Consider the following 23,193-nt stretch of genomic DNA (forward strand, 5'->3'; position numbering starts at 1 on the left):
TCCTGTGGCACCTTTAAGACTAACAGATGTTAGTCTTAAAGGTGCCACAGAACCCCCTATTACTTTTTTTTATGTGTCCCTCATTATGGATCTTTGTCACACATTGTATCCTACACTTGGGCTTTGGCAGGAGTTTGAGTTGTTATTCTCAGCTGATATTAACAGGAATAAAATTAAATGCAGTCCCTTTTTATCAAAAGAAGGAACTCAAACTGGGGAAATCAACACAGCACTCACATTGCTAAACACAGCNTCGTCGGATGTGACATGCATCCGACGAAGTGGGCATTCACCCACGAAAGCTTATGCTCCAATACCTCTGTTAGTCTTAAAGGTGCCACGGGACTCTCTGTATGCTCAGGATGTACTCTTAATAAAATTGCTACCCAGTAGCACAGCTCTCAGCTTTGAACATTAATACTGGAACAGACTTTATGATCACGCAAATTCTGTTGATGAAGCAGGGGTTGATTAAGACCATTGTACTTTCCTCTTGTTATTTAACAATATAATTTTCCCTGTGGGAAATCAATATAAATATGGTAAGAGTTTCCAGATATAAGCCTCTCCATTTTTCCTGGGAGATACTGGGGCTGATTCAATTCCCACTGAAATCAATGAATGTTTTGCCATTCACTGTCATGGGCGTTAGGGTTACCGGATAGCAACTGTGAAAAAATGGGACAAAGGGTGGGGGGTAACAGGCACCTATATGAAAAAAAGTCCCAAAAAACTGGCCTGTCCCTTTAAAAACGGGACATCTGTCACCCTAATGGGAGTTGGATCAGACTCCTTTTCCTTGCCAACTTCCCTAGAGTTATTATACCAACATTTTGATCAGGTTCACGCTTCCTCCAATTCATGGGCTTTCATTCTCACTTCTTGAACATCTCCTGGGAGTCCACACGAGAACTCCGAGCATACTCAAGTACTCTGAAAATGAGGCTACTGCCACGCCTGGGAAAATGGGGTTTTTTTTCAATTGAATCGGGACAGAATTACAGTGACTACAGCAAATAAGGTTCCACTTCCCATGCCTGAACGCTGAGAAATAATCAATTTTGACATTATCCTGACTATTTATTATGGCTCCTAAAGTGTGCAAAAGAGCCCAAACATTCAGAGGGATGTCCCGGTCTGTCCATGCACTATACTGCAACTTATGCTGCCGGCAACAGGGTCTTTCCTCAGACCCATGAACAGGCCTTGGACCAGTGGTCCCCAAGCTTTTCAGCATCACGCCCCCCCTTTAGCTCTGTTTGCCCCCCGCCCGGAGCCGGGGCCAGGAGTGGGGCCGCAGCTCTCCAGAGAAGGGGGGGGAACGTAGATGCGGTAACAGGGCCAAGGCGGAGGTTGCAGCTGGGGGTGAGTCTGGGGTCAGGGCCGGGGCATTGCTAGGTTAAAAATCAATGTGTTCACTCGTGCATTTACCTCTCTATTGGATGCCTCAGTCATCCACCAATTTTACAGCTAGTTACTAGAGGCTAACTTGTTTTACTGGTGTTTGAGTCAGAATTTATCCCCAGTTTGGTGAATAGGAAGAACCAGGATTTGCCAAATCCTGGTTCTTCCTATTCACCAAACTGGGGATAAATTCACACTCAGGCCCTGCTCCGAAAGTCCCCTTTGTGCTCCCTTTTCTGTCCACAGGAGGGCTGCTGCTGCCTATAGGAAGGTGTGTGCCGGTAGGTGTCATTTCAGAGAATATATCAGGTTTGGGGATTACTAATGAATTTTTTTTTAAGTCACAGCATCCGTGGCTGCACTGATGCTGAAGGCATTTCATGGGACTAGATAGGCTCAGTGTATTTCCCGCCCTTTGTTAACGCACTTGACCTTCGATGTTGTGAACACCCGCACTCTCAGAGCACCTCCCGTCAGGATTACAGTGGGGGTTGGCAGCCTGCGCCAAGTCCCCAAAGCACATGTACACACACAGAGGCAGAGGCCATTCCAGTGCTGAAGAGCTCACAGCCTAGACAGACACAAAGAGCAGCAGGGGAAACAGAGGCACGCAACAGAGACACAAAGGGACGGTGTGATTTGACCAATGTCACACGCAGGTCAGTAGCAGAGCCAAGAACAGAACCTAGCCCCACTTCCCCGTGCTCTATCCATTAGGCCCTGTTGCCTTTTGAGTGAATGGCATAAACTCCAGTGTCCATTAACCCAGCTGCAGCCCATGAAGAGACAGCCACATAACGTTAAGCGGACGGTGCATCTGCACTCAGTTAACATATGCTAAACATAAATGAAAAAAGAAAAAGACCAGGGCTCAATCCACCCTTCCCCCCTCCCCCCGCCCCCGAACGTGGTATTACTCAGCATACAAATGTTACTTTTTCTTCAAAGTAAAAACTTCTGCATTTTATTTATTTAAAAAAAAAAAACATTTTATAAGTGCAATAATGACATCCTTTGGCTTGGTGCCTCAAATGCCTGAGGCACGTATATGCCTCATTACAGCAACAGTACACGCCCGGCTATGTATTATTTCGTACATAGGCAGCTCGCTCTACACTCATTAAAATTTTGTAGGTACCAAACAATCTAAACAAAATCTAAAGTGCACAGCACCAGTAATTCTCCTATCATTAGTGCCGAGCAGAGCACAGGACTGCGTGACAGACGCGGCGGCTCGGTAGCGTGGCTCTGCAGCCAATACATCTGAAACTCTTTTGTGGTTCTAGCCCTATACATTTATAACCGCGTGCCATTTCTGTACACAGTAGGTGGTGATACTACCAAAAAAGCACACAGAGCGGCAGTCATTTCACATGCATCCCAGAACGTTTTGGACTTTGTCTCAGGTAATAAATAACATGAAACTGAATACACCAGAAAACCTCTGTCATATAAAAGGCAGGGTGCTTGGAAAGTCTGGTGTCTTAAATGCTTATAGGGGGGAAAAATGTAACTCGAAAGGGCCAAGCGAAATACGGAGAATGATCTTGCATTGTGTAAAGAGGAATTCCACTGGAAGGTAGTTATAAAGCAAGCAAACAGGGTCCATATGAAGATTTACTGATCCTTATTGTCAATATTCTCTTCATCAGAGCCACGGTTAACACTGACTTTGAGATCAGTAAGCAGGTTGTATCTGGGCATAGGGAAGGTGAGGCTTACAAAATTATCTGACCCTTTTGTAAGTTAGGACCCCATCTCCCATTAAATGCCAGAAGGGTTTAGGCACCTTAACCCTTTAGGCTTTTCTGAAAACCCCAGCCATAAGGACCACTGTGCTGCTCTGACAAATGCTCCTTAAAATAAAAAAAACAAGGAGTCCTTGTGGCACCTTAGAGACTAACACATTTATTTGGGCATAAGCTCTCATGGGCGGGAACCCACTTCATCAGATGCTTCTTAAAATGTGTACCTTATTGTTCTTCTTTAATATTTGTATTATGGTAACAGCCAGATGCACCAATCAGTATCACGGTCCCACTCTGCTAGCCCCTCTCCAAACATATAGGAAAGGAAGACATGATCCCTTGCCATTTTAAGTAGCATGGATAAAGCCAAGTGTTAACGAACCTCAGACAACTGAGAATTGTCGGGCAATAGCCTTTTACAAGATTTAATAGAGAGAGGGCCACCTTGGTTTTAAAGAAGAAAATAATACAACACAGTATCATGAGACATTGTCCTGTTTTATTTACTACCTACTTACCACCATCTTTAAAATGCTAGTGAATGTACAGTTATGGGAGAGATGGTTAAATAGAAGTAAAGACAAAGAGCCGCTTCTGCTTTCAGTTATACCACTGTACATCCAGAGTCAATGGTATTCCCCTGTCTGCAGAATCCAGGCTTCCCAGAAATATGATAAAAGACAAAAACACCCTATCACCTGTGGGTGAACGCTTTTCACAAAGCAGTCACTCTCTATCTGACCGCTCAGGGTACGTCTACACTGCACTTAAAAACCTCCTTCTGACCCATGTCAACTGACACAGTCTCAGGCTAAGGGGTTGGATAATTGCGGTGTAGAAGTTCAGGTACAGGTTGGAGCCCAGGCTCTGGGACCCTGCGAGGTAATCAGAAGCTAGTAGGTTCAATAAAGTTGTTGTTGTCCATTGCAAATGGCTTCCTGGGTCCAACTCTTCATGGATTTCTCATCACAACCTCATTAATCCATGCTTCATTTCCATTTCCCCAAGAAGCTCTCACTTGGGGCCAGATCCTGTAAGCTCCTGGGTGCCCTCTGCTCCCACTGAGTTCTGTAGGGTTGTGGTTGCTCCGCATTTCATTGGAGGCACTCAGCAACTTGAAGAATTGGGTCCTTAGTGACTTCTCTTGGCACTTCGTTAGGGAATAGCCCTCACATGCTGATTGAACGCCTCCCACCAAACCACTGGAGGGATTGTTTTGCGCTGTGACATGCCCTCTCTCTTTTGGAGCACAAAACAGGAGACCCATGAAAGACAAAATCATTCCAATATCCAATTAGGAGTCAGCTGGGGCTCACAATCCTTGTAGGCACAGTAACAGCCTTTCAGCTATACAACGCAGGAAGCTTGACAAGATTCCTGTCTGGCCTGTCTACAAACTGGGGAGTCTGACACCTCCTCCGTTATATAACAGCTTTGTATAATGCGCTTCTCTAGCCAGGATGGGCAAATAAGGCACATTTTAAAGGCAATGAGTGGTATTATCAGAAGCTCTCAGCATTGGTCTAACTGCTCCCCTTGCAATCAGTGGTAAAACTCCAATTGCTGTCTGTGGAGCAGAGATAGACCAACTCTGAACACTGTTGAAAATCCCACCCAACATCTCCAAAAGCAACCTCTCAATTTGCACCAGACATGTTAGGTTTCCAGGGCTTCTGCACCCAGAACTCCCGGATTTACAGACACAAATCTGCTGACCATACTTCATGGTGCTAGGCCCAGCCCAAGAATGTTCCCCACTGGAGAGCCAAGAAATGTCTACTGTATTCTATACAAGTCCTTCTATGACCGCCGGCACTGTAGTGCATTAACCAATGTGACTAACATCTCTCGTGTGTGTTCATTCTTTCTACTATCCATCTGTGGGGTAAGAATTCTACTGTCCATGATGGGTTTGGGGTAGGCTGACCAGATAGAAAGCATCAAAAATCAGGACTAGAGGCAGGGGGTAATAGCTTAGTGGTTTGAGCATTGGCCTGTTAAATCCAGAGTTGTGAGTTCAGTCCTTAAGGGGATAATTTAGGGATTGAGTTGGGGATTGGTCCTGCCTTGAGCAAGGGACTGGACTAGACTAGACAGCCTTCTAACCCTGATATTCTATGAATACAAATATGAACAAAAAGACCCTAAAATCAGGACATCTGGTCATCTTAGTTTGGGGAGAGACCAGGAAGGGTGATACTGAAGTGTTTTGCTCTCTGTCACCCCTTTTTCAATTTCTATATAGGCAGAAGAGGTGTCCTAAATTTGCCATATCGATTTTGAAACGATTTCCTCCCCTTCCTGTTAATATCCTGTTAATAGCTGGAATAGCAGGACTGCTGAAAGAGCAGACAGAAGTGCATTGGGAACGCTATCTTACCTTACTTTGTTAAGGAATACGGTTGCTCTCAAAAATGTTAAAAGAAAAATACACAAACTCTGAAAAGGGTTGGTTGAACATTAGATTATATTCTAATATGGGGGAGGGGGGAGGACAGGTTAACAACAGGACAGAGCCCTGCCCCAGTGGTTCAAACAAAATTGATGCTGGCACTGGCTGAAAATGGTTATTCTGCTAGCTGTCAGGTGGGGAATTTAGCTCCGAACAACAGAAAACTAATTGCCAATATTTTTTTATTTCTTCACTATGTTAGTGAGCTAAGCAGTCCAGGAGAGACTTTGGGCCGTCTCCTCAGTTGGTGTCAATGACTGTAGCTTCATTGGAGCTAATGGGGTTATACTGCTGGTGTAAACTGACAGTGTGTGAGAGGAGAACCTGGCCTTTTAATTTGGCCTGGGAGTTTATTTCTTTAAGTGACAAAAATCTTAACCCTCCAAATGAAACTCTTTAAAATAGGTCAACTTTTCCGCTGTATTGAAGGGACTCAGGGCCAGTGTGATCTCACACAATGGTTTTGGTGGGGAGTGGCCTGATTTCTGCCAGTATAACTAAGATCAGCGTCAGTTCCTTTATCTGGGGAACACCTTTATTCGTAGGAATTGTGCTTGTAACAAGGCTTTTCAGGAACATGGCAATTGCGCACGTGAACGCATCGCTTCCTGCATTACTATGCTAGAGAGCGCAACCAAGCATCTCTAGCTACAGCTGAGAACTAAGTAAGACTGCTCTTTTACAAATATTACATGGCTCAGTCCATTCTTCCCTGATTAAGAACAAAGGAAGAAAGGAGTCATTTATTGCCATGAGTCACTTCAGATACAATGGAAGGAATTCCACGAGATGACCGCGACCAAACAAAAGCTGACATTAGGAAAGCCATGTCGAAATACTAATTTAAACTGTCAACTTGAGGAAGGTGCATGACAGAGGGAGAATTCAAACTTTAAAGAGCCCATAAATCATAGCAGAGATGGGCTGAGTGTGAAGGGGCTCAAATACGTTCAATTTTAAACTCTTAGAATATTGGAAATTTCCCTCCTAATTTGGGGGTGAATTTATTGCTTCTCTCTCCAAAAATTGCATAGAAAAACAAAGAAAACAGGTCAAAAGTTCACCCAGTGAAAGTGAGCTTAGCTCAATTGAAGTCACCAGCTCAGGATCTGAGCCTCGTACTTCTCCATCAGTATTTGAACGCGGATAAAAATCATCCCATTTGATGTGCTTGCTTTACGAAAGGGGAACAATCGTTTGGGCCACAGTCTCAGATAAGGTAAATTGGTGTAACTGACTTCAAGGGAGCTATTTCAATTTACACTAGCTGGGGATCTGGTCCGACGTTTTTGTTTACTGCCGTTTATAACCAGGGCCAGATTCTGTCCTCATTTACATTGGGTATATCCAGAGTAACTCCAACTAATTCAGTAGAGACCCACTTTCCATCAGTGTAACTGAACAGAACTAACCTAGCTAATAAAAGCTAAAAGATATAGAATCATAGGACTGGAAGGGACCTCGAGAGGTCATCTAGTCCAGTCCCCTGCACTCATGGCAGGACTAAGTATTATCTAGCCCATTCCTGACAGGTGTTTACTCAAGTTCAAACAGGAATTAAATTCTGGAAAGTCCTATGTTGTACAGAAGGTCCGACTAGATGATCACAATGGTCCCTTCTGACTTTTATGCCATTTTGTACATTCCGCACAAGTTTGGGGTCACTGTTTTGCTCTGTAAAAGCCTGTCTTTTAGAGATCTTTTAGTTGTTCCTGAAGAAGGTTTTATGCTATTTCTCACATTCCTTAGACCTCTTCCCAATTCCCTAGACCTCTTCCCAATAATTTTTTTCTGGGCATTGATTCCAGATAAGGAAATCAAAGCTGTCCTCCTTCCATTGCAGCATCCATCTGCTGTTTGCTGAGCAGGGGCAGGGTTAAGAATGATTGCCTGGACTGGTTGATTCACATCGCAGACTTGAAAGAGGGTTCCAATGGTCTATAAGGGAAGCCTGGTTCTCCAGCACCTTGTGTGGCCATTTGGACCTGATTTGCATTTTACACCTAGCGTGCCCAGGTGATAAGAACCGCATGAGGAGCAGGGCGATAGCAAATCAGACTCCAAGGATGTTTTTTTCCCTAGCAGACCCCACTACCACTGCCTGCCTGTCTCATGTAGCGTGCGTATAGGACCCTGTGTCAGCGTGGGACTTACACGTCTTTATTCCTTCATTCCTGCTGGTGCCATACCCTCAGAACCAAGACACTGTCCATTTCTTTTGCCCAAGTGGGCAAGTCCCTATGTACAGTTTTATGCCCCTTTTAAAGATTGCTATTAATTCATTGATTATTATTATTAAATCAAAAAAATCCTGAAATCCATGAGGGCAAATGAAAAAATCATGAGTTAAACAAACAGACTGATTCCCCCGTGGTCCAGAAGGCAGCTGATGAGGTCTCCTCTCCCCACAGGGTCTTTGCTTTCCCCTTATGTCCTCGTCAGAAGTCAAAGACCAAGAAACTTGTGTGATTAGTTACTGTATAAATAATATCCATTGTCTACGTATCTGTCTCAGGATTTTATACTGCTACCCACAACCCTGTAGTATCTGAGCGCCAGGCCAGCAACCAAACTGTTCCGAAAACTAGCAATGGTGGAGAAGTTGGATCACCCAGAGATGCGGACATTCCCCTTGGAATTGCTTTGATTTCTGCTTAGCTGCCATTCCAGGGACACCGCTGCGTTAAGGCAAAAGTACCGTTTCAGCTTTGTCTAGAGGGTCTGCAGCGATGTGGGGGGAGGGATAGCTCAGTGGTTTGAGCATTGGCCTGCTAAACCCAGGGTTGTGAGTTTAATCCTTGAGTGGGCCATTTAGGGATCTGGGGCAAAAAAAAATCTGTCTGGGGATTGGTTCTGCTTTGAGCAGGGGGTTGACTAGATGATCTCCTAAGGTCCCTTCCAACCCTGATATTCTATGCTGTGGGGGGAAGCTGATCACAGGGGTTACTGGAGTGAAGTCACCCCCAATGTTTGTGTAAATTCAGCCTGAAGTTTAGAAAGTAGGGGCTTTTTAAAAAGAGAGAACATAAATGAGGTGCAGACCTTGTCACAAATAGGGACCACACCTCAGACCAGATGAGTTTTCGGAGCTTTGCTATTGACATTGATGGGACCAAGATTTCACCGACATCTCTAGGTTTGGCTACGATTGTTAGCGGTCGGCAGTCCTTCCCCTTTTCGAAAGCCAACACAGCAGCCTGGGTGACCTCAGAGCCATTCTCGATAGACAGGAGGCGGAGCTTAACATAGATTCATAGATTCATAGATTATAGGACTGGAAGGGACCTCGAGAGGTCATCAAGTCCAGTCCCCTGCCCGCATGGCAGGACCAAATACTGTCTAGACCATCCCTGATAGACATTTATCTAACCTACTCTTAAATATCTCCAGAGACGGAGATTCCACAACCTCCCTAGGCAATTTGTTCCAGTGTTTAACCACCCTGACAGTTAGGAACTTTTTCCTAATGTCCAACCTAGACCTCCCTTGCTGCAGTTTAAACCCATTGTTTCTGGTTCTATCCTTAGAGGCTAAGGTGAACAAGTTTTCTCCCTCCTCCTTATGACACCCTTTTAGATACCTGAAAACTGCTATCATGTCCCCTCTCAGTCTTCTCTTTTCCAAACTAAACAAACCCAATTCTTTCAGCCTTCCTTCATAGGTCATGTTCTCAAGACCTTTAATCATTCTTGTTGCTCTTCTTTGGACCCTTTCCAATTTCTCCACATCTTTTTTAAAATGCGGCGCCCAGAACTGGACACAATACTCCAGCTGAGGCCTAACCAGAGCAGAGTAGAGCGGAAGAATGACTTCTTGTGTCTTGCTCACAACACACCTGTTAATACATCCCAGAATCATGTTTGCTTTTTTTGCAACAGCATCACACTGTTGACTCATATTTAGCTTGTGGTCCACTATAACCCCTAGATCCTTTTCTGCCGTACTCCTACCTAGACAGTCTTTTCCCATTCTGTATGTGTGAAATTGATTTTTCCTTCCTAAGTGGAGCACTTTGCATTTGTCTTTGTTAAACTTCATCCTGTTTAACTCAGACCATTTCTCCAATTTGTCCAGATCATTTTGAATTATGACCCTGTCCTCCAAAGTAGTTGCAATCCCTCCCAGTTTGGTATCATCCGCAAACTTAATAAGTGTACTTTCTATGCCAATATCTAAGTCGTTGATGAAGATATTGAACAGAGCCGGTCCCAAAACAGACCCCTGCGGTACCCCAACATATACATACAACACCCCCACTCCCCCCACCTCAGAACTGGCGCCCTTGCTGGCACTCTCAGAAGAGAGGCTAAGTACTGAATGGACCCTCACTCGGAGGTGCAGGCCCCTAAATCTCTCTCAGCCTGCTTCTCGGAGTGAGCATCCAGGCCAGCCTCCATTTAGTACTTAGCCTCCCTAGTGCCTAAGGTCCCAAGGCCAGCGCTGATAAGATGAGCCCTCACACCGCTCCTGTACATCAGGGCTGAGGCACAGTGAAGTCTGCCTTTGGTGGGTGGCTGTAGGCCTTCACAGGCTCCAGTGGGAAAATTCAATCCTGACTTAACTCCAGTGAGGTCAATGGAGGTACATGCTGGGCTTAGCTGACCACTGAATTGCTCCAAGCTTTCCACTATTGCAAGCCCATTAAAACGCCTGGCACAGAACTGAGGTAGTGGAGTGGTGAGTCAGGTGTTTGATGTCAGTGGCGTTACACCCAGGGTGGATTTGGCCTGGGGGGCAGTTATCCCAACACTTAAATGGCTCTTCACTAACCCCACTTCTGTGCATCAGGAGTCATTTGCATAGGAAGGGGAGAGAAAACCCAGACTACCCCCTGAGAGTTGATAATAAGGCCAGCAACATACTGGACTCATAAAGGGATCAGGCTGCAAGGATCTGGTACTGAGTGTTGCCTTATGCTTTAGCAGCTTTGTTGGCTCCCAGACCTGGGACCCTATGAACTTTCCACCAACTCAGTGAAGATATTGCCACATATTTTAGAGCCAAATTCATCGTAAGCCTACAGAACGCACTCTTGATGAAGAGTGAGTCTTTCCGGAGAGACACAGAGACACTGCCAAGTTTGGAGGGGGCTTGTTTGCCAGCATTTGAAATGTGGGTGAACGGTTTGATTCAGATGGGTAATTTAAGGACCTACCCGTATGCCCAGGAAGACCACATGAAGCCAACCTAAATACCCTGTGTGTCAAATTAATGTGTCTTTAGAGATCCATAAATATATTTGCAGTTGGCCATATTTTTGCGCAACTTCCTTCTATGTTTGTAAACACTGGTGAAATAGGCCCAAATCTGCGTGCACCTCCAAGCAGTTACAGAACGTACTGTAATTCTGTAATGCAAAACAGAATGGCTCGCTAACTGTGCAGCTCTGGGTAGGATTCCTGACATAATCCTTTTACGTATTTTATGTTAATCACTTCCATCTCGGGAACACACGCAAACAATACCCTGTTAGATGCTATGTTTGGCACTTAGACAGAAGTGCAATCTGCAGCAAGCACTCGGGTGGCGGATGGGAGGCTAAAACTGACTGTATCTGAAGGGGAGACAATAGGTGGATGCCGGAAGTTGGAAGGAACCAAAAGATAATGTGCAAAGGTCAGAGTCACAGTGAGTTATTTGTTAGGAATTTTTTTTTCTGTTATAGGCTCTTCACATAGAAGATGTTTCTTTCACCCACCCACCATTCTGCATGAAAATGAAAAACCTTTGCTATTACATCATTTCATGTAGTCACTGAGGCCCAACACCTACGTGTTCAGGGCCTGAAACGGAGAGGAGCCAGAGTAGCTTTGCTGCATGGGAACAGGAAGCCAGTTGGCTGTGGACAGCTGGTACATGGATTTGCAGCACCAGTATGCCCCTGTGCTCTGTGAGGGCTTCATCTGGGGTAGTATGGAGGAGTGCAGGCAGAGAGGCATTACAGAAACAGGGATGAATGGGGCCATGATCAAACGGCTGCAGAGTGGTTTCGGAGAATACTGCAGTCCATGGGAAAACACCTCTTCACTGATTTAAATACAGTTCACTCAGAAAATACTTTCTCAGTCTGTTCCTTTTTGAGCAGGTAGAGACTTGGGCCTTGCGTACGTCATCGGCTAGCAATGGGGACCTGACTGCTAGAACGGGGGCTTTGCTGCAGACTATGAAATCAGAAACTAAACAACGAGGAGCTACTTTATGGGTGGGAGGGAGGAAGTCCGCTGAGTCTTGGAAGAGGGCTCGCTTTAACGCTGGTGTGAATAGGTGACTCTGTGGGAACCTGGGAGGTCAGAATCAGGCCCACAGACTTTTTAGTAATTCTTTAAAATAGCTCCTGGAGCACAAGGATTAGAAGAGAGGGAACACAAGGCGGCATGTTATTGCAGGCGCAAGTGTTTAAAAAGTAAAAATCAAATAAGCCAGTTGCCAAAGCACAAATCAAATAACAGTTGGTGCTGTTGAAACTCAGCAAATGTGGCTCATCTTCTGTTTATAAAACATAAGGCTATGCACCTCGGCAAGCCTGCTCCCCACATGGGCTATTAAATAAGCCTCTTCCCTCCATCCACTGATGGGGTAGCAAATTGAAAGAGCCCATCTCCTCGGGAGGTGCACGATACATTTGCACAAACCAGGAATCAGCTGTGATCGTCCTGAGCTGAGATAACCCCCAAAAATCCAAAATCCGCCAGATATATGGTCATTACAAAAGTTTTTGCCTGGGTACAAAAAACTTAGGATTCTGTGTGATATTTTCCTATTACGGCAGCTGGAAATAAGACTTTCTTCATTACTCAGGGAAACTAAAACTTCAGGGACTTACATCATGTTTCTTTTGGTCAAAAGACTGGTCCCACTGGAAGAGCACCGCTTGGATGTTTTAGGCATTTATATTCAGGATGTACACTTAATAAAATTAAAGGGTAGCAATGAAGCCCTTAACGTGCAACATTAACACTTACTGAGCAAATTCTGTTGTTGAAATATTTCCACCGAAATCATGTGCTTTTCCTATTGTTATTTAACAATAAATCTGGCCCCCAGAGAAAGGAGTACAAATATGAATTTAACAGTTCCCAGCATCTCCAACTTTTCCTGGGAGATAAATAGCTTAGAGAGCTCCGTACAAAAATTTGTTATTCTTGATTTTAGTCCAATAATGCTGTAAGCGGCTTCTGTAGAAAAGAGCAAGTATCCAAGCTCTTCAAGAACCAAGTGAAATGAAGAAATGTCATACAAGCTGTTAGATATGTTCTTTTATTCCAGTACTAAAGGGTTAAATATCTCATATTATGTATGCACATTAGCTAGCCTGAAGTCCATGTGAATTGTTTTGTTCCTAGTGGCTAGATGTGCCTCGGAATAGTAGTTTCACCACTTTTTTGCAACAAGCCTGTTGCAACTATTGTTCTAGCTTATACCTGTTCAATCAGCCTTGAGTCAAAGCCCCACAGAAGAGCAGTTTGAGAGCTGTTTGTGAGTGTTAAGCTGGTTAAACTACTGTTTCGATCTTATTTTTTGGAAATGTTGCTCCGTGAATAATAAAAGGTACGCCTAAAGTATTCAAACTTGGTTCTGTCCCTGCATAGGAGGCATGTTAGAGTAAAGAGCTGAAGTGCTCTGCACTCCTTCAAACCCTGACCAATGAAATGGTTCCTATTGGGCCATTACCATCATCATGAGAGCAGTCCTAAGGCTCCTCTGAATTACACAGCAGCCCAAACAGGCCTCCCAGGATCAGGGGAGCAGAAAACTGACCTGGAGACTCCCTGTTTTTGGGTCCTGCACTGAACACAAGTTAGACAGACCTGAGGATCTGGCCCACTAATGTTTGCAAGTTGCTCCGATAATATTGTGACGGTGGCCACACAGATAACGAGAGAGATGCCGTCCAGATACTGGAACAATTCTGCCCTCAGTGACACCTGAATGTGACAAAGGGCAGAATTTAGCCCATTATGTTGATGATTTATTCTTGGTACTGAAATATTTTTAAAGAAACCATAAAGAGGGATTTATCAAGCCTGTAAAGTGAGCTGAGAAGGAGAACTTTGTTATTCAGCAAATTGTAATACACTCACATCCACAAGAACTAGTGAGTGTTGTGTGACAGTTCTGCATACAGTACAAGGCACTGGAACTTCCATTCCAAGAGAAGAAGGTTGATGTGTGTTACAAAGGAAGGTAGACGACAATACTTGTGAGCACTGGACATTTTGACTTAATAGCTCCTCAGGCATTGAACAAAATGTTAAAAGAAATCCAGCTAAAACTTTACCTGGGAAACAGTGGCTGGGACAGTTAGCAGCAGAGCCACCCAAGTGATTGACAGATCAAAATATTTACTTAAAGCTTGCATAAGGTAGTTATAACAATAGCAAGAACTTCGATAATTAGAGCCGCCCTTTGCAGTTTCAGGTAGAAGCACCTGTCTTTATTCCCAGATCACCTCTCAGTCTCTTGCCACCCAGATGTTTCAACGGGCTTCTTGTTGGGATCCTAAGACCTTAATGATCTATTGGAGGCATTGCATTTTTCACCTGGTATCCACAAACTACTCATTCGTCCTCCGGCTTTCTCCAACTGAACACTTGTTTCTCCAGCGCTAGTTTTTAACTGAAGTTCTTCAAGGATGTATTGAGCTCTTCCATATGAGTCGTTCAGGATCTCAGGCATTTCAAAGCTTTGAGCTGTACAGAGAACTCAAGTTAGCCTTATTTGTGGTCTGGCCTATGAAACACTACCCCCCACCACCACCCTACCCCCAAAAAAGCAGCAGCTAGAAATACCGCTAAAGCACTATTGTTTCCTATGATTTAATTTGTTGCCACTGCTCTGCAGCTCCATCTGTTTACAGCAATCTGCAGTTAAGTGATCATGGTTTACACTAGATATTTTTGAACTTGCAGTTATTTTATACGGAGCGAGATCATTCCCAAAAATCGGCCTCTCTCATTACCGCAGGGGTGTAGATAGCTTGTGTTTACTTAATGTACTGGAAGTTCAAATATTTAGCTTGCGGTTTAGATGGCTGAACAATCTGTACTGTAGTTAAACGCTACGTATGCATCTTGAGGTTGAGAAGAGGGAACAGGTCTGGGTCTGAACAAAGCCCAAAATATGCACATGTGTTTGTCAATATATCTAATCCCCACCCCCCCCAAAAGAGTGGATGTGCAAGAAGGCATGAATCAGGCCAAACAGCCTGCTGATGGTCGTTTGACAGAATATGTGGGAACTTGAGTTTACCTGGAATTTATGAACTGGGAAGGCTATTTCTCATAATGATTAACAGTGAGTCACAAAATAAACCCTGGGTCATTCACAAGCCCAGGCACTATATGTCTGGTGTCATGAGAGTGAGAACAGTTGTAGGGCAAAGGAAGGTCTCATGACAGTCTGTTAACTAATTTTCGTGCTCAGAGTGAAGACGTGTCCTGGAATTTTTAAAAAACTATCTTTCGTGACCTCAAATGTCTCCAAAAGCAGCTTTGTGAGAAGCAAGAGCAGGAAAAAAAAAAACACATATGGGTATAAATGCACCGTAAGAAAGCAATAATGTATACAACTTTCTGGAAATATCAGATAATATGTTTACTACCAGCCTGGGACTGGGATAAAAATCCAGAAGGCTGCCAAAGAGCAGAAACAGCTGGTTACTTAAATCTGTGCCTCGGTACAGATGCAAAACAATAACACTTAGCTCTTGTATGGCACTTTTCACCTCTGGGTGAACCCCAAAGCACCTTAGAAATGAAGGTGAGGTCCCTTAGCCACGTTTTACACTTGAAGTTTTCACGTGAGAAGCGTTTCATAAGCACCCTTATTCTCGACATGAGAAATGTTAGCAGAGTTTAAAAGCAATCCAGATTCATCGGTTGATTTGATTTTTGGTTTAACCTATGATGAAGCTAACACCAAAGGGACAGGGAAGAGAGGAAAATCAGGCGTTTCTAAGGTCAGTGGTGTGGATTGCAATATATTTACGAGGGCAGGGAAGGGAATGAAATCAGAGTGCTGTCTGAGAAGCTACTGGCAGAATTGTTATTTTCCATTCATCACGAGGGACCTGATCCAATGTCTGCTGGAGTCAATGGAAAGATTCTCATTGACTGGCCATTGGAGCAGGTTCTATGAACCACCAGGGAGCCACTGATGCAAGTGAAGCAATTTCTTTCAAATCCAGTGAAGTCACATCAGCTACTAGAAGGGCCATGGCCGGCCAATATGCAGCACCACTAATGTGGCTCTGCATGGTGCGGGGCCTGCCTGAGGGGGGCCATGCCAGCAGGATTCAAGCCTCACACACAATGTGGGGAGCAACGTTGCTGTGAGGCACTAACCTGGAGACTGTGGAAGCATGGGAGGAGTCTCGGGGGCCAGGAATTGCCCTGCTCCACTGTCTCACAGTCCCACACCCAATCTGTCAACCATGCCCACGTCTGCCACGGTGTCTACAGGACACCAGCCAGTTAACAGTGGCTTGAGGGGCAGATGGGACTAGGTGGCCCAGTACTGTAGATATTTACAGTTATCGGGGGGGGGGGCAAGTGACCCATGTTTATATGTAAATAAAAATGCTCCCTTCACATGCCACTTGTCTTCTCCGATTGTAAGCTCTTTGGGGCAGGGAGCCATATTTTCATGTGTTGGTACAATGACCAGCATTGTAAAGCCCCACTCCAGATCGGGGCTGTCACACTGTGTGGAGCAGCTCACGGCTAGGAGTGCCAACCTCAGGGCCGCCACCCCAAATGGGTAGTATGTTCTAGAATTAGATTTCACCAACCCAGTAACAAATGTTGAACTCCTGACGCACTATCACAGTCTGATCATGGAGTCACAGACAGTCCCTGTGGGCACTCTGGTCTTTCTTGCCACACAGGCAAACTGGACTTAGAGATAGTTGGTTGCCACACACCAAAGATCACAAAAGATTCAGGTTGCTTCCAGCCCCAAGAGACTAGTCACTTTTCCCAGGTCAATTTGTACCTCAGCTCTCACACCAAAGACAACGCTTGTAGCCAATCCTGTAGTAAAATAACTCAGGATTTATTAACTAGGAAAAAGAAATGAGTTATTGACAGGTTAAAGCAGGCAAACATATATCCACACATGAGTTACCGTCTATGGTTTTAAAAGGTGACAGAGCTGTAGCAATCTGTCAGCACTGAATGTCTTTTAGGGCTAACCCAGGCTGAGCCTGGAGATCTCTGCTTCTGTTTCTTAGCTCCAGCCCTGTGAGAGTCCAAACAGCAAAGACAGAGAGAAAATTTTCTCGTGTCCTTGTTTTATCCCCTTCTTCCAGCAATCAAACTGACGGGATGGGCTTTCTTGCAGGTACCACCTTCATGGGCGTGAGAGAGCCATTAACCAAGTCTTTGTACTGTGATGTTCCACAATGACCCATTTAGTTTTGATAGCCCTCAATGGGCGGTGGACCATTCCTCCTGACTGAGTTCTGAGCAGGCATTTTTACAGTTATAAAGCAAAACGTACATATTACCTTATAGCACAGGATACATACATTCCAAGTGAAATTAATGCATGCAGCAATGTACAAGCATTCCATAGAGTCTAAACACCAATCTGATAAGTCAGACCCCTGTCTTGAACAATGCTAACATACAGGTGAGCTGGTCTGGTTTCCAGCTCTGAATTTGTCAGTGCTCATTGAGGCTTAAGCTGTGGCAAGAGCTGGCAACTGGTTTGCCAGCATCACAGGGGCCTTTGGTGAGCCTGTACATTATTTGTTAATCAATAATAATGATGATGATGTGGGGGAGGTGTTATTGTTCTCATTGGCCAGCCATAGTGAGCAGGGATGAGATTTCTTCTGGCTTTCATGCAATGTCTCTTTGCTAGGGCTTTGCAAAGGGAATGGGACTTTCACCCTGAATGGCCATTTGAAATATTGGAATAGGTTCTATTTCAAAAATGCTACGTCAAAAAACTGACGTTGCTAGGCACATGTATTATCAAATATCTTCGGGGCAAGACCACCACGCATTAACCTGCTGGACAAACACAGGCGCCTTTCACAGATCAAAAGGGAGAACGCTGCAGAACTTACCCTGATAGCAAACAGAATACATTTGGCATCAACGATTCCCTATGTGTTCTGTATACACCACAAAATACAGCAAAGCAGAGAAGCACCAAAGAACATGCTGTCCTAGAATAAAGGCTGCCAGCATCCTGACAGAATTAGGAAGTCCTCTCTCAGAGTTGCCCTCTGGACATGAAATTATACAAAGAAAGATTCATTAGGATCCATAACTAAATTGAGTCGGAGGGGGGGAGGAGTGGAACATTCCATTTTTGTTTTGGCACGTTGCAACACTTTGCAACCTTTAGGATATTGTTCTAACTAAGAGCTGGAATCCTGCACAACTGCAACACTGACAACTCAGTACCTTGTAGCAGAAATTATGAGAAGAGAAGACTTTACCTGAAAAAACCCTGAAAAACATACATGGCTCCAGGGCAGTGGTCACTCTAATTTCTCCCACCCATGTGCGAAATGAATTTTGTTATATGCACCACTATGGAGGTGATGTGTGACACATCACCTCTATAGTGGTGCACATAACAAAATTCATGTGGTGGGGGTGGGGCCAAGGGGTTTGGAGTGTGGGAGGGGGCTCAAGGCTGGGGCAGAGGGTTGGGTGCAGGGGGTGAGGCCTCCAGCTGGGAGTGTGGGCTCCGGGGTGGGACCGGGGGTGAGGGGCTCAGGGCTGGGGCAAGGGTTGGGTGCAGGGGGTGAGGGATTTGGGATGAAGAAAGGTGCTCCAGGGGTTTGGCAGGGAGAGAGGACTCCCCCCAGCTCTCTCTCCCTACAGCACCTGGGCTGGGGGGGGGAGAGGTGGTAGCTCTGGGGCTGAGTCTGCAGGATAGGTGCCCCTCCCCCAGCCCCAGCAGGTCCGGGCCAGGGGAGGGCCACCCTGGGGCCACACTGTCCCGGCCGCAGGAGGTCCCCTGGCGGGTTCCCTGGGTACCTGCGCGGCAGTAAATAGGCTGCCTCACGGCCACGCAGCTTACAGAGAACTTAGGTCCAGTGGTGCTGGAACAATTTGTATAGTTGGGGGGCTGTGAGCCATTGGACCAAACTGTAAACCCTGGATATAATGGAAACCACTTCAAGCCTGGAGGTGCAGCAGCACCCCCAGCACCTATGCATGGGTCCGATTGTGAAGCCCTTTCTCAGCAAAACTCCCATGGCAGCCGGGAAAGGAAGACTTGAAGCCACTGGCTTCAAATGGGAGTTTTGCCTGAGAAAGGACTGCAGGAGTTGGGCCAAACACATACCAGGTCACAGACGTTCACGAGTCTCAGAAAATTGGGGGTTAAGATGGGGAAAAACAGAGATACGTCCCTAATAACCATTATCGAATGACTGAGATTTGTATTTAAATGGTAACCGTTGTTATTAAAGACTCCATTACAAAACTGCAGGAGAAGGGGTTGTGGCATTATTGTCACAGAAGCACTTCCTATTTTCACATCACCTATGAGGAAATGCTCCCTGGTTTAACTACTTCCCGCTATCTGTTTTAGGTACTTATATGGGCCCTATTGTATCTGATACACAATCTGTAGTGTCAAGTATCAGAGGGGTAGCTGTGTTAGTCTGGATCTGTAAAAGCAGCAAAGAGTCCTGTGGCACCTTATAGACTAACATATGTATTGGAGCATGAGCTTTCGTGGGTGAATACCCACTTCGTCTGTAGTGTATTGATCCTCATGTACCACTGGAAGGGAAAGCAGAGCTGTTACTCCCATGTTGGGAATGGGACACACAGAGACTGTGTGATTTGTCCAGGATCACAGAGAAAGTTTGTGGTAGCACCAGGAATTGAACCCAGAACTCTCAAGCTTTAAGCTAAGGCACTAACCACTGGACCCTGCATCTATGAGGGGAGGAATTTGATCCATTGAGTCTGTTTCCTGTCTCCATGTGGCTGAACCTTTTCTACTCTTTGCTGAAACGCTAAGAGAAATTTTTTAAGAGAAAGTCTGAGTCATATTTTTGCTCAGAATAACTGTTCTTAAACAATTTCTCCAGTGCACTTAGCACAAATTGCTTATTTGACTTTAGCATGCAGGTCTTTTCTATGACCCTCTATTTTCTGTAACAAACATTTTAGTGCAGGTAATGAAAGGTACATCACATGCTTCAATCATGCCTGAATCCTCTGTGTCCCTCTCAAAACATCTCTCTGCAAAAACACGACACTGGATGCTGGCTTTGAAGGAATGTTTTAAATAGTTAACTTTGAACTACCTCATTGAGATGACCGAGTGAGTAGATCACCTTCTAGTTGGCTATTGAATGGCTCAGCGAGAGTAGAATTGTCTCATTTTCTCCACAACTGTAAGAGCTGAAGTCAAGCCTGGAATGGAGTACAAAGAGCAAGACTTGGCAAGCGTTAAGACTGTGACCTACGCTAGTTCTGTGGGAAGGAACCTTCAGTGTTGTCGATTTTCATGCAACATCACCCATTCCTCAAAACCTGCCAAAGGACCTTAAAGCTCAGCCCCTTCACAATTCAAGGGTGAGGTGTGTTTATCTAAAGGAAGGAATTCCCAGAGCAACTGAAGATTTAGGACAGAGCATCTTCCATCAAGTTCTGTGGCTCTACCACATGAGGATTCCCACAGGCCAGCAGGGGGATTCTCCTAGGACCACTTAAGCAGCGGTGATGGCTGCTCTGCAACAGTGGAATACCCCAAAGCAGGCAGCGGGCAGTGGAAAATCAAGCTCTTAGTCCTCCTCCCCGTCTCTGCTTGCATTGGCTCCCAGGTAACACATACCCAGATCAACCAACCTTCAAATAAAGGGTCAGAAACCTCATGTTCCTTTTCACACTGACAATACCACTTATTACTGAGTCCAATGGTGGAGAAGCCTCCAGCTATAGAATCAAAGTAGCAACACACTTTACGACTGAAATGCTACCCAGATCACCCCAAAAATGGAAAGGGCATACAAAGGGATATGGGAATAATACATCCAGCCTCCCTATTTCCCCATGGATACCTCAGTATGGTTTAAAGTGTCAGAGGGGTAGCCGTGTTAGTCTGGATCTGTAAAAAGCAACAAAGAGTCCTGTGGCACCTTATAGACTAACAGACGTATTGGAGCATAAACTTTCGTGGGTGAATGCCCACTTCGTCAGATGCATGCGAAAGCTTATGCTCCAATACGTCTGTTAGTCTATAAGGTGCCACAGGACTCTTTGTTGCTCAATATGGTTTAGTCCTTTGCTGGAGAAACCTTTCTGTGGGAACAATGGGAGATGCCAGGCATTCACTAAAGGCTATTGTCCCAACATATATATCTTCTCTGTAACAAGAGAGATTGGGGCCCTTGAACCAGGTTTTTGAAGACAGCTCCAATTGGGTATTGTCGTAAAGAGGTATTCAGAGGACAGAGAGAATGGCCATCCAGAATTGAACTGAACGAGCTTCCGAGCAAATGGGAATACATTTCATCCTGCATCTTTGTCTCAGTTGATCAGAGGAGGCGAGGGAAAGTTAGTGGCTCAGCAGATGGTATGGGGGAAAGGATCCAGGATGTTTGGGCACAGAAGAAAATTTTCCGGGGGAGGATCAAATTAGTCGGTAAATTATAGAAACAGGTTGATTCATTCATAGCCTCCGAAATGCTTGTGCATAGGACTGGCACAGTCAGGAAGGCATGTGTGCAGGTGAACGGTCCAATGCTTAACATGCTCCAAGATCATTCCGTGATAGACTTTGGAAGGGGAAGTTGTTAGGAAGGCGACAAAGCTTGAATCTCTGTATCTACAAATCTGATGAAACTGAAACATCGGGGAAAGCTGTCTTGACCTCTCCCTTGAATCATACTGCAGAAGGAGCTGGAAATCCCAAATTTAATGGCTATCACTGAGAAATAAAAATACTTCCCAGCTGCAGGACAGGGTATGCCGAGGCTCCTGCCAAGCCAGCCTTCACGGGGTGCAAACATGGCATGAAGCCTGCTTTGCTCTTTGCCAGCCTGGGCTGTCCTGCCAAGATGTGGCCATGCAAACTCACCAACATTACTGCTACAGCAGCAGCAGCTCAGAAGCTGTAGAGCCAGCCACAGGCTGACACAAGAAAGCAAAGAACAGACGCTCCCTATACAATACTTTCTTTAAGAAAATACTAGTGATGCAAGCATGCAGCGTGCTTCGCTCCAGGAAAATGGAACTGATGTGGAGAGGAAAGTCAAGAGAATCTCTTTGGTGGGGAAAAATCACACAGAAAGAAGGAAGGTGACAGAAGGACCAGAATCCCACTCAGTACAATCAAGAGGAAGACAAACAGAAGCACAGCGTACACAGAAGGCCGGCTTTGTGCCGTAAGACGCAGCCGTCATAGGTTCAATTCCTACCCCTGACCTAGGATATGTCAACACTGGAGTTGGAGATGTAATTTCCAGGGTGGGTATGCATACCCCTGCTAGCTCTGATCAAGCTAGGGTCATGCGCTAAGAATAGTGGTGGAGCCACAGAAGGATGGACCAGTTGCCCTGAGTTCATACCTACAGTTTCAGAGGGGGCAGCTAGCCCGTGTAGCTGCAAGCACACTGCGATTGTTAGGTTGCTAGCTCCATCAGACCTAGCGTGGGCAGGTCTACCCAAGCTGGGAATCACATCACCAGCTCCAGTGTAGATGTATCCACAGACCTTCTCTGTGACCTTGGGCAAATCTCCCTGTGCCTCAATTCTCCATCTTCCTTCTCTGTTTAGACTGTAAGTTCTTCTTGGACAGAGACTGTCTCTCACTATGTGTGTGTGCAGTGTCTAGCACACTGCGGCCAGTACCTTAGTTGGGGTCTCTAGGCATTACCTATACAAATAATAATAGTGCTAACATAAAGGAGAGCAAAATGCCACCTACCCACAATGCACTCACTTTTGCCATGTCAGCCAGCAATTCGAGGACAGCATTACCATCCTTTCCCTTTTAAAAACACAACACAGACCACACTACCCAACATCCTGCTCCTCGTTGATAGAAGCCCAACATCAGACCTTACCAGCCCAGCCCTCTGAATCTAAGACACTGGAAGATCCAAAAGAAACAAGACCGACACTACACTGGCTGGGATGATTTAGTTGGGATTAGGTCCTGCCTTGAGCAGGGGGTTGGACTAGATGACCTCCTGGGGTCCCTTCCAACCCTGATATTCTATGATTCTATGATACACTGAAAACAAGCTCTGTCGCTCTGTAGGAAGGTGTGGGAGTGCATAATATAATAGATACTGGATATACAGAGAAGACTATACCCTTCATGGTAAGGCATTTTATATGCTAACCATCATGTATCCGCTAAGCCAATGGATGCTGGCATTTTACAGAAATATATGATGATGCAGTGCTCTGTGTAATAAAAATGTGAAGCACAAAATGTGGAAGCAGTTCAAGAAAACAGATCTCACATTTTTGCCTTTGTTAGAGTCAGATTCTGACATGCTCTGATTAAAAGTCAACATCTGCATGCATTTAAAATTAAAATATATAGGTATTCATGATGGCTGCCTCCTTCCACGATGTTTTACTGCTGCCTTTTTCTTCT

This window comes from Trachemys scripta, chromosome 4, assembly GCF_013100865.1.
Source record: "Trachemys scripta elegans isolate TJP31775 chromosome 4, CAS_Tse_1.0, whole genome shotgun sequence".
NCBI classification, from domain to species: Eukaryota; Metazoa; Chordata; order Testudines; family Emydidae; genus Trachemys; species Trachemys scripta.